Source organism: Nyctibius grandis, chromosome Z (genome assembly GCF_013368605.1).
Source record: "Nyctibius grandis isolate bNycGra1 chromosome Z, bNycGra1.pri, whole genome shotgun sequence".
In the NCBI taxonomy this organism is placed as follows: Eukaryota; Metazoa; Chordata; class Aves; order Nyctibiiformes; family Nyctibiidae; genus Nyctibius; species Nyctibius grandis.
Genome location: NC_090695.1, coordinates 44625865 through 44639164, shown reverse-complemented (window position 1 = coordinate 44639164; position 13300 = coordinate 44625865).

Here is a 13300-nt window from a genome sequence, read left to right as displayed (position 1 = left end):
AGCATTTGCTTCAATTCTGCAGAGATTCAGTGACGTGAACAGATTGGTTCTCTGCCTTCATGTCTAACATAAAGTAACTTTCGGTATTCTAGAATATTCATGTGAGGGAATGAAGTTTGGCATAAAAAATTTATCCTTTATCTTTCTCCTTCTTGACCTTTCTTTTTTTTCTTTTTTTTCTTTTTTTTTTCTTTTTTTCCTTTTTTTTTTTCTTTTTTTTTTCAAGAAACAATTTGGTTTGCAGAAATAGACTGGTTTAATAAAATTGGTCTTCTTCCTTCTACTAAAAGTTTACCTGTGAGAGCCCCAACATAATAAAATCAGATTATGAAGGCAATCATATTTACTTGTAATAAATCAAATCTTGCAGACATCAGTTAAGTCTCCCTTACTGCACTGGGACAATATCATTCATGCATACATTAATACCTGAGGTGTCAGAAATATATTTCATAAGTTCAGAAAAATTGCGTGCACACTTGCAGCACCATTATAAGCAGTGACTTTGTAATGTGAACATTACGATGTATAAAGTGGCTTTGTTCCTACATTTAATAAGCACCACATGTCAAGCCCACAAACATAATGGAATTTGCTGGTGATTTCTTACCATTAGATGTAGGTTATTTGTTTTCAGGAAGAGAACTTTTCCACACTTTATCAACAGTATCCAATTTTAAGAAGCCATCTTCTTTGTCTCCTCTGAATGCAGCAGATTCTTTAGATTAGCAAAATAGAATAAAATCCCAGCCAATGGGTTACCCAATTAAGTTGAACTGAAGTAAGCGCAAGACAATTCCAGTTGCAGGGAAAATGTTTCCGTTGGACTACCTCTGCAGAATATATGTCTTTATTATTCTAATTCTAGTACAGAATAGGATGACAGAGGATTTTAAAAAGTCTTTACATCACCTGAAAAGGCTGGATTGCCTAGAGAGCTTGTTCTTACAGGACTCTCTAGGTCTTACCTAAGGTACACTGCACCAGCCCACCATAAGAGTTGCAGTATAACACTCATGCACACATGCAGTGGTATTTTCAGCTGTTTCTCACCTAGTAAGGTTCATTGACACATCACAGATATTTTCAGTCTAAGTAACAGAAAAGCAGAGGACTTTTTTTTTTCTTCTAAAAATTGATAAAATGAGAAGACATAGACTCTTAAGTGTCTGTTGACTGTGAGCCATGAAGCCCCTAGGGCTGGAACACCTGCAAGGCTCTGGCAGTCTGGTGACAGCACAGAGGTTTTCAGAAGCTCCAGGTTCACAATGAGAAAAGTTACACAGGAACATCAGAAAGGGATGGGACCATCAAAAACATCCTGAGAGATAGCTGATCGAGCAACTCGGTTTGGCATTTTCTATCAGTGAAAGATTGTATGGAAGAAGAAAACCTACAGAAGTGATGTGTGTGATGCTTTATGTTTTCTGGAAAGATTTGTCTTTCCTGAGGCTCAGGAAGTTTCCCCAGCTGAAGCAGGTGTAATTTCTGGCCCTATGCTGCTGGATATGGCCTAGTCCGTGAAATAAAGGAAAGGACTGTGTGTCTGCATTGACAGGAATTCTACCTTTCCATGTGTTACTGTTCATACATGCATTGAAATCTTACTTATTGACTTTTAGAATAAATACACCAGAGTCTGGATCAGAAATTCAGCTGAAGAAACACTCACGATTTGAATTTCTCTCTGATAGTTTGAATTAAATGGTATTTCTATGGATCAGGATAATCGCTGACTGTACTTGCCTGGTGTCTTGCGGTGAGGGTCACCAAATACAGTAGGCCACCAGCTGCCTTCAGAGGGGAAGCTTTTTGAAATTCTATCAATAAACAATAGAAAGAGAACACAGGAACAGTGTAATGCTTAGGTGATGCTATGAAATCCTATACTACCCAATGATTTTACATTATCTTGTGTAATGCAAATCTGTGTAAACTGAGGATGTCAAAAGTATGTTATCAAATTAAGTAACTTTTACCACAAGTGCTCAGAGAATTGTCTGAAACTTTTCAACTTACATACGGATCAAGGTTAAGCAACTTCCTGATTATCCCAGAAAGAGTCAACAGCAGAGCAAAGAATTAAATATTCCAGTCTTTTTTTTTTGTGGATATTTCTCAATGAACAGCTGGGGAAATTCTGGAAGATGTATTTGTCACTATTGTTACTTTCATATCATGAAATGCTAAATAGAATTAAGGCACTGTAGTTCTTCATATGTATTATGCCCAGCAGTATAAATGAGCAGGAGACTTGAGTCTTCCCTGTTGTACAGTTCAAGCAATCAGCCATTACTTTGCATTTCTTATCAACTTCCTATGTGCTCACATTACACAAGTATATGCAATGGAGGATCAAACTGTTTGAGCAGCAACAAATGAAGGCTAACAACACTGTTTTTTTAAAAAACATCCACAATATCTCACAGAATCAATCAGGTTGGAAGAGACCTCAGGGATCATCGAGTCCAACCATTGCCCTTACACCACCCTGTCAACTAGACCATGGCACTAAGTGCCATGTCCAGTCTTTTCTTAAACACCTCCAGAGATGGTGACTCCACCACCTCCCTGGGCAGCCCATTCCAATGTCTAATAACCCTTTCTGAAAAGAAATTCTTCCTGATGTCCAACCTGAACCTCCCCTGGCGAAGCTTGAGGCTGTGTCCTCTTGTCCTGTCGCTAGTTGCCCTGGAGAAGAGGCCAACTCCCACTTCACTACAACCTCCCTTCAGGTAGTTGCAGACTGCAATAAGGTCACCTCGGAGCCTCCTCTTCTCCAGGCTAAACAACCCCAGCTCCCTCAGCCGTTCCTCGTAGGTCAGATCCTCCAGACCCTTCACCAGCTTGGTCGCCCTCCTCTGGACTCGCTCCAACACCTCAACATCTTTCTTGAAGTGCGAGGCCCACAGCTGAACACAGTATTCAAGGTGCGGCCTCACCCGTGCCGAGTACAGAGGGACGATCACTTCCCTAGAGCGGTTGGCTACACTATTCCTAATAGAGGCCAGGATGCCATTGGCCTTCTTGGCCACCTGGGCACATTGCTGGCTCATGTTTAGCTGGCTGTCGATCAGCACCCTCAGGTCTCTTTCCGCCTCTTTTCTCTTTTTTCTCATCTTGCTCTCACCACAGTCTTCCTTTACCTACACATCTTCATACTGCTTCTGCCACCCACAGTCCAGCTGAAACAGTCTGATGCGTATGATTCTATGATTAAATCCAAATATTCCTTGTTCCAGTTGAAGCTTGTCTAGACTGCACTTGGAAACTACGCCCATAGTTCATAGAATCATAGAATCATAGAATCATAGAATCATTTTGGTTGGAAATGACCCTTAAGATCATCAAGTCCAACTGTTAACTTAGCACTGCCAAGTCCACCATTAAACCATGTTCCTAAGCACCACACCTACATGTCTTTCAAATACCCCCAGGGATGGTCAATCAACCACTTCCCTGGGCAGCCTGTTCCAATGTTTGATTTTCGGTGAAGAAATTTTTCCTGATATCCAATCTAAACCTTCCCTGGTGCAACTTCAGGCTGTTTCCTCTCATCCTATCACTTGTTACTTGGGAAAAGAGACCAACCCCCACCTCACTACAACCTACTTTCAGGTAGTTGTAGAGAGCAATAAGGTCTCCCTTCAGCCTCCATTTCTCCAGACCAAACAAACCCAGCTCCCTCAGCCGCTCCTCATAAGACTTGTGCTCTATACCCTTCACCAGCTTTCTTGCCCTTCTCTGGACATGCTCCAGCACCTTAATGTCTTTCTTGCAGTGAGGGGCCCAAAACTGAACACAGTATTTGAAATGCGGCCTCACCAGCACTGAGTACAGGGGGACGATCACTTCCCTAGTCCTTCTGGGCACACTATTTCTGATACAAGCCAGGATGCTGATGGCCTTCTTGGCTACCTGGGCACACTGCCGGCTCATAATCATCTGAATGTCGATAAACAGCCCCAGATCCTTTTCTGCCAGGCAGCTTTCCAACCACTCTTCCCCAAGCCTGTAGAATTGCATGGGGTTGTTGTGCCCCAGGTACAACCTTGTTGGACCTCATACAGTTCACCTCTTCCCATTGATCCAGCCTGTCCAGATCCCTCTGCAGAGCCTTCCTACCCTCAAGCAGATCAACATTCCCACCCAACTTGGTGTCGCCTACAAACTTACTAAGGGTGCACTCGATCCCTTCATCCAGTTCATTGATAAAGATATTACGGAGAACTTGTCCCAGTACTGAGCCCTGGGCACCACCACTTGTGACCAGCTGCCAACTGGATTTAACTCCATTCACCATAAGTCTTCGGGCCCAGCCATCCAGCAAGTTTTTCACCCAGCGAAGCACACACCCGTGCAAGCCATGTTCAGTCAGTTTCTCCAGGAGAATGCTGTGGGAAACAGTGTCAAAGGCCTTACTAAAATCTAGGTAGACAACATCCACAACCTTTCCCTAATCCAATAAGTGGGGCTCTTTGTCATACAAGGTGAACAGGTTAGTCAAGCAGGACGTGCCTTTCAAAAACCCATGCTGACTGGGCCTGATCACCTGGTTCTCCTGTACATGCCATATGATGGCACTCAAGATGTTCTGCTCCATAACCTTCTCTGGCACCAAGGTCAGACTGACAGGCCTGTAGTTACCCAGATCCTCCTTCCGGCCCTTCTTCTGTATGAGCATCATTTGCTAACCTTGCATCAACTGTGACCTCCTTGGTTAGCCAAGACTGCTGATAAATGATGGAAAGTGGCTTGATGAGCACTTCTACCAGCTCTCTCAGGACCATTGAGTGAGTCCCATCTGGCCCCATAGTCTTCTGTGTGTCTAAGAAGTGTAGGAAGTCGCTAACTATTTTCCCTTTGATTATGGGAGATTCATTTTTCTTTCCATCCCTGTCTTCCAGCTCAGGGGGCTGGGTACCCAGAGAACAACTGGTCTTTCTATTAAAGACTGAGGCAAAGAAGGCATTAAGCACCTCAACCTTTTCCTCATCCTTTGTCACTATGTTTCCCCTTGCATCCAGTAAAGGATGGAGATTCTCCTTGGCCCTCCTCTTGTTGCTAATGTATTTACAGAAACATTTTTTATTGTCTTTTACGGCAGTGGCCAGATTAAGTTCTAGTTGAGCTTTGGCCGTCTAATTTTCTCCCTACATAGCCTCACAACATCTTTGTAATTGTCCTGAGTTGTCTGCCCCTTCGTCCAAAGTTCATAAACTCTCCTTTTTTTCCTGAGTTCCAGCCAAAGCTCTCTGTTCAGACAGGCCGGTCTTCTTCCACGCAGGCTTCTCTTTTGGCACATGGGGACGACCTACTCCTGCAGCTCTAAGATTTCTTTCTTGAAGAGTATCCAGCCTTCCTGGACTCCTTTGCCCTTCAGGACTGCCTCCCAAGGGACACTGTCAACCAGGCTCCTAAACAGGCCAAAGTCTGCCCTCTGGCAGTGCAAGGTGATCTAGACATAGGGATTGAGTGCACCCTCAGCAAATTTGCAGATGACACCAAGCTGGGTGGGAGTGTCGATCTGCTGGAGGGTAGGAAGGCCCTACAGAGGGATCTGGACAGGTTAGATAGATGGGCCGAGACCAACGGCATGAGGTTCAACAAGAACAAGTGCCGGGTCTTACACTTCGGCCACAACAACCCCATGCAGCTCTACAGGCTGGGGGAAGAGTGGTTAGAAAGTGGCCCGGTGGAAAGAGACCTGGGGGTGCTGATTGACAACCAGCTAAACATGAGCCAGCAGTGTGCCCAGGTGGCCAAGAAGGCCAATGGCATCCTGGCCTCTATTAGGAATAGTGTAGCCAGCTGGTCTAGGGAAGTGATCGTCCCTCTGTACTCGGCACTGGTGAGGCCGCACCTTGAATACTGTGTTCAGCTGTGGGCCTCGCACTTCAAGAAAGATGTTGAGGTGTTGGAGCGAGTCCAGAGGAGGGTGACCAAGCTGGTGAAGGGTCTGGAGGGTCTGACCTATGAGGAACGGCTGAGGGAGATGCGGTTGTTTAGCCTGGAGAAGAGGAGGCTCAGAGGTGACCTTATTGCAGTCTACAACTACCTGAAGGGAGGTTGTAGTGAAGTGGGAGTTGGCCTCTTCTCCAGGGCAACTAGCGACAGGACAAGAGGACACAGCCTCAAGCTTCGCCAGGGGAGGTTCAGGTTGGACATCAGGAAGAATTTCTTTTCAGAAAGGGTTATTAGACATTGGAATGGGCTGCCCAGGGAGGTGGTGGAGTCACCATCTCTGGAGGTGTTTAAGAAAAGACTGGACATGGCACTTAGTGCCATGGTCTAGTTGACAGGGTGGTGTAAGGGCAATGGTTGGACTCGATGATCCCTGAGGTCTCTTCCAACCTGATTGATTCTGTGATTCTGTGATTCTGTGAAGGTAGCAGTTCTGCTGACACCCTTCCTTACTTCTTCAAGAATCAAAAACTCTACAATTTTGTGATCGCAATGCCCAAGACGGCCTCCAACCATCACATCACCCACAAGTCCTTCTCTGTTCACAAACAAGAAGTCCAGCAGAGCACCTTCCCTAGTTGGCTCAGTCACCAGCTGTGTCAGGAAGTTATCTTCCATACACTCCAGGAACCTCCTAGACTAATTCCTCTCTGCTGTATTGTATTTCCAGCAGACATCCAGTAAGTTGAAGTCCCCCACGAGAACAAGGGCTAGTGATTGTGAGGCTTCTCCCAGTTGCTTATAGAATACTTCTTCTGCCTCTTCATCCTGGTTGGGTGGTCTATAGCAGACTCCCACCATGATATCTGCCTTGTTGGCCTTCCCCCTGATTCTTACCCATAAATGATCAACCCTATCATCACCATCCTCAAGCTCTAGTCATTCAAAACACTCCCTAATGCAAAGATAAGTAACTGCATCTGGTTCAATATAGCTAATTTGTATGGCAGGAGTAACAGTAAGATTGGCTTCCAGTGCAGGCTGCACTAACTTGCTTGGAAACCAGACTGCCACTTCAAGCAGCTAATACACAGCCAAGACCTTATTTATGTTATCTTGAGTACAGACAACAATTAAATTAATGCTAGGAGTATTTCTGTAACTTTTACAGTCATTCTTTGGAATGCACTGCAGACTCATCATTTGAGATCAGCCCCTTATATGGGCAAACTGATCATGGAATTGACTGGAATAGAGGCTGAATAATTGCATGGAAAGAAAGGAAGTAATTGAATAGAATGGAAAGGATGCCTGAGGAGGACCACATTCAAATTAAGAACGTTTCATACCTCAGACCCAAAATTAATTGCTAGTGCAATTTAGTGTCTAGAAAGCTACTATTCCAAAGGAAAATTATGAGCTCACATGAAATAAACATTTCTTGAAGTGACTTTCTTTTCTCAATTATGGATAATACAATACCACTAGCACATTTAGAGGAAGAGTGATTATCTGCTTGCTGTGCACTTCAGTACTGCCCATTAGAAATATTTTAGTGCAGAGAAGGTAAACTGTGATATTTGAATATCAAGTTGATGGACACCTTGAATACTGAACTGTGGAAACAACTTTCCTTGAACTGTGAGGTAGAAGGTTTTTAATACTACATATAAAAATTACCCCTGTACTCTAATCCTTCCAGATGAAATGAGCCATTAATATTTACTAAGACAAAAGGAGGCTGCGGGTAGTAGGGTTCTAAATTTCTGCTGGTTTTATAATGGGAATAAAGACAGTAGAGTGTGCTATTTTGGTTCCTTGGAAGTGCTATTTTACATTCTCTTAATAAGACCATTCATACTGTTGTAAACTTTACTCTACGTTGTGACTTATTCTCAAGCAAGTTTACTCTGTAGTGTTTGTGTGTTTCCCAGGAGAGCCCATAAGATCAAATTTAATCAGTAATGACTTCTTGTTTTGTTTTTTTTTTCACTTCTCCATATGAAATCGCCTGAGGGTATTTACAGCTCTATTCTCTAACAATATCTTTTTTTTTTTATTTTTTTTCCCTGTGTAACATTAAAGCAATCCATTATTTAAAAGAATTGGTAAACTTTATTCCTAGAAAGACACTATCTCTGCACCCCACTTGCACTGGTTTCAGCCAGGCCTAGGTTTCACAGGCATTTGTTTAAGGTAACATTTGTTAGTCGATGTTCCCTGTGCAAGGCGCCGCTGTTTTTTCTAGCCACCATTCCCTCTACAGTGCCCCCTCAGTTGCCCTGACACAATGTTTGTACAGTCTGGTATAAGGGAAGAAAACATGGTTTCAGACAATGAAGTAGCTGATGTTTGGCTGATCATTTCCCTGGTTGGATACGCCATTCTGATAGGAAATGTACTGGCACAAGTGCCAAGGAGGAAAGGAGGAGGCTACCTAGTTTGTACTTGTCACTGACAGGACTGCTCAGGAAACCACTCACCAAAAATAACATCACTGTCTGAAACAGGCAAACACGAAAGAACATGCCACTGTGGTATCCACAGTCCTTGTTTATGTGGTGAGTCTGGATAAAATGCAAGAAGAGACAAAACACATGAAAACATCCCAGCTTCTGTTTGGAAGCACACAGCAGATCACATCCCTAGCACTTTAAAAAGCAAAAGTGGGAGCAACAAAAATAAAACAAAGTCCTAAATACCTTTTCAGGTCTAGTTCCCTCGATTTCTAGGCACTGATAAACTTCACTGCACTCGTGTGACGTGTTGTATTGCTAGTACTGCATACAACAGTTTAGGAAAAATTTGGAGGTTTTGATAAAAGTTCAGATTTTGAAAGACAACATTCCAGTGAGAGACATTTAGAAATAAATCCCATTAATTCTTAAAAATCTAGCATTTTGATTTTGGCCTTACTAACAGAAATATTTTCAACAAAAATATTTTCAATATTAAAAAAAAGAAATTTGTAATCTCTTATTTAAATTGATTTTTTCAACATTTCCTTCAACATAATGGGGTATGTTTAAAGTTCAAAAATCTAAGTGAAACATCTAAAGAAGCCTTTTAACACCTTTTGATCTACATTTTTAGGTCTACAGCTTCTTGAAACTCTGACCTAATTAGTTCATTATCTTAAGAGTACCAAAACTGTTATTATTACCATATGGATTTTACAAGTGAAAAATCAAGATACACAGAGAGTAGAGGCAAAATGATCAAAGTGTCCATCAGTGTGGTGTAACCAACTTGAAACAGAATGACTTGCTTCTCCACAGTGCACAGCTTTTTCAAAATGCAGATTCCATCGATTTCAGCTGCAGATGTGAGCGCTCGGCATTTCTACAAATCAAGATCTAGGAGTCTTAAATTAGTATCAGAAAATGAGGAACATACTCAATTAACCCCTTGGAGAAACTGTGATTTAAAAGTCTTACCCTGAAGGACAACAATCTCTCTCTATGGGACTATCTTTTCTTTTCTTTCAAAACTTTGCCTCATTCATCTTCCAGATGAAGTCACCCCTCATACAAAAGCCTCAGAAGCACTAGTAAGTGAGGTAGCTGTCCTATGAGAGGAAAAATGTATTACAGTTGTGTAGCTAACTTTTGCGCTGACAATTCTGAGGTTCTGAACACTTGGTTTTACAACTTCAGTAGAATATACTAAATATAACAAAAAATGGAAAACATTGGTTCCGTAAAGTGGATGTTTATCTATCTTCCCACATGGTCATCATTAGTACAGAAGTCATGTGATTTGAAGATATTATTTAGTTTCCACATCCGTCCTTCAGAAGTTCATATCTTGGCCTTGTTAATATGGTCCCGAAGTATCTTCCAGTAGCAGAATACTGCACAATTTATTCTTTCAGTATCATCTCCATAGACATAAAATTACATATATGACAGTCTTTGGTTTAATGGGTCTCCTTTTCTGTTATGGGTTTTGTACAGACTACTAGAAGCAAGGTCAATCCAGTTTACCCTGCTTTCAGAGAAGAGGACAACATTGAAAGTTGTGCTGACACTTAGCTTCTGGACAGTGGCTCTGGGAAAACATGTCATATGATAATATAAATAAAACCATATCAGAATATATACCCATGCAATTATTCCAGAAGGAAGAAACTTTATCATCATTTCCCACCCTTTGAGAACTTAATTTTCGTATGTATTGTTGTAGTGTTAATTTTAAAAACAATTTCCTGAATAAAAAGAACTCAAAACAATTTCCCAAAAATTCTTACTATGAAACCACCCTGATCTCTCATATAAAATATTTAGATACTCAGCATGGATTTCTGCTACTTAAAGTAATCAGATGAAGTCAATTATGGAGGGTTTGTTGGTTACTGAAGTTGAGGAAACAAAGCCTGACCTTGTGATTAAACAATACAGGCTCACAGGACATGCATAAAATCAAGTGATAACAAAGATGAACTTAGTAGTTTTGTTTTGATTGTCCAACAGGTGTCCATAAAGAAAGAGTCTGTAAAAGCAGTTAAAGCAAGAAATAGGAAAAGATTGGATGAAAGAACTCTGAATATTTAGATGTTTAATCTTGCATTGAAATGGGTGCATGATAATTTTTTTTTTTTTCATTCCAAAAAATTCTCTGTTTGCAGCACTTGCCTGGAAAAAGCTCTGTGTCATCTATGAGAACAGAAGACTCTCACTCCTTCTGAGTCATGGATATTATTTATCCAGACTGACTGGATTTAATAAAGAAGATGGGGAAATCCTGAAATCATATGTCATGAGAAACCTAAGAGAGTTACTTACTTACCTTACTCTCCTAGAAGCTGCGTTTCCACATGAACCAGCTTTTGAAGCCTGATGGTGGGTGCTGGTAGGATGGTATTTCTTTAGCCTGCTTCTGGGACCAAAGTAGTTTGATCATGTCACATTCAGGTCATATATGAAACTCTGTCCCCAAAGCCAGTGTTAGGGAAAGATGTTATTTTATCCAATCTTCCATATGTACAACGTTCACATTTTAAAATAATCCAAATCACCAAATGTACTTCACAAAGCTCTACTGATTTCTCTGCCAATATATATTTATATGTGTTGGCAGCTGTTTTCTACTTGGTCTAATGATTCAAAGGGGATCCCAAAATACTAAAGTTATCTGCTTACAAAGCCTTGACTCCATGATAGTTATCACTTTGAGCAGCAGTTCATCATTCATTCCTATTGTATGCCATGTAAACCTAACCACAAAAAAGAAAAACATTGTTCAAAATATCCTGCTGTGCCTTCTGGAAGCAAACCTCATGCATCATGATCTTCAAGAATGAAAGAAATACCACCTAGCCAAAATTAATTCAAACAAACAAACAAAGAGATAATAGCGAATATTATAAAAAGAAAGGAAAGACCTGCAGGCATTTCACATCAGAACGGTCTAAAAAGTCTTCAGAACTAATTGCTCAAAAAAAGTTAGAAAAGTTGACTGAGCAAAAGACTGCCTGGGCACAAAAAAATAGTAGTAGGCACTGGAAAATAAACTGACATGGGTGGCCTGAAGTTGCAAAATATCATGGAATGGATGCAAATAAACCCTGCTTGAAAACTGAAAAGCTGTTTGGCACGTCTATGTAGACATAGTTTCTGTGATTAGCTGATACAGGGGTGTTCTTCGGGGGATGATTTTAAACTGCAGGATGTTACACTGGGGTTAGACATATCAGCAGCTTGACTAACTTTGAGATTGTTTTGTCTGAGAAGCAGCCTAGCATTTCTACCTCCACTGCTATCTCACAGAGCAACCCGAATGTTCTCATGACCTAACTTGCTCTAGCTCTTTACCTCCATAATAGCAAAACCAACCCAATTCGGCTGTTCAATTTAAGAACATATTTTGTACATTTTTCTCAACTGCGTGCTAATATTTAGCCAAGCCATTGCCATAGATTACTTCTGCAGACCAGTTTTAAAAAATGAAGTGAACATAATAAGCACTCATGTCAACATAACAACATTCCTTCTTGCTTGACATCTAGCATGCTTCTGTCTACAGTTCTGGATTGAGAAGATACTGGCTTTTGTGTCATAGTGCCTTCATCATTCTTGGCATTCTTCTAATACTTGGTGTCCTAAAAAGCCATGTGGGTACTTTCCCACCCCCCCCTTTTTTTTTTTTCCCTGAAAATGGATTTATCAGTGCAGAATGTTGTGTTCACCACAGCACATTAGCTACTGCTCTTCTTTGAAAGAAGAGAGCACAGACATGCTCTGTAAAGTGGACATTACCATCTAACTTCAAACCTCTCCAAAATTCCCTCTGGTCAAAACTGTTCCCACTTTCATTAACTGGCAAGGCATTTTGTCCTGTTTACAGCAAAATGAAATGCAGAGAAAATAAGAAATAAAAGCCAGACATCAAGGCAGAAAAGAAGTAGAAAAATGCTCATTGGGAGATTATATTACAGAAGAAGCAAAAAGCTGTGAATTATTTTTCTGAAAGAAGCCTAATACTGAACTAAATGTCCTTTCTATATATATGATTGCTATAAAAATTAAGAACCAACTGAATTCAAGAGGAAACTTGCCTGCCTACTGAGCAGTGTTTTGTGTCAAAGCCACTTGATCCTAAACTAACCACAGCCAAAATGATTCAGATGTGGTTACGCAGGTCAGGGAAGTGACCAAGATATTTTCACTGATATCAGCAATGGCAGGCTGGAAAATACTTAATGAGAACAGCAGAAGCTTTAAGAATTCACCAGCACACTCCTCTGGAAGAAAATGACACATAACCCTACATGACACAGCCTCGTGCCAGAGAACTGAAGGCTGGCTCCTGTACCTTTGGTACACAGGATAATCAAACCACCCTGTAATTGCTCCAACAGGAACAAGCAAGGTTTCACCTGTTCTCTGGGCAAGAACCAAGTGTAGGTGGAGCATCACGTGGGCAGACAAAGAGTGAAGTAGAGATGTCATTTCCCTGTCTGTCAATAGCCATTAAATATATTGGAAATTAATGTAACTTATTTTCAGCAGCTTGACAAACCTGCTGCAAAAGGAGGTGCCTATGTAGCACAATATACCAGAAAAGACACCTGGTAGTATGGGGCCACCATTGTGGCAAGAACAGAGGAAATAATGGAAACTACACAGAGAATGAGTTCTTCAAAATCTCTCACAGGCTGTCATACTTCACCCTTTTTTTTTTTTCAATAGAGACAAAGGGGCAGCTAGTAAATTCCAAATAATTTAAATTCATCTTGCATTAATAAATAAATTGACTCATTTGTACTCCATTTTATATCATCTGCTGATGACTGGAATCACAGCATTAGAGTTGTCTACTCAGTAATTTTTCAATTGTTTCTTTTCATTTTATACTCTCATCAATAGAAAAAATATCAAAGTTCTGGCTGAAAGCG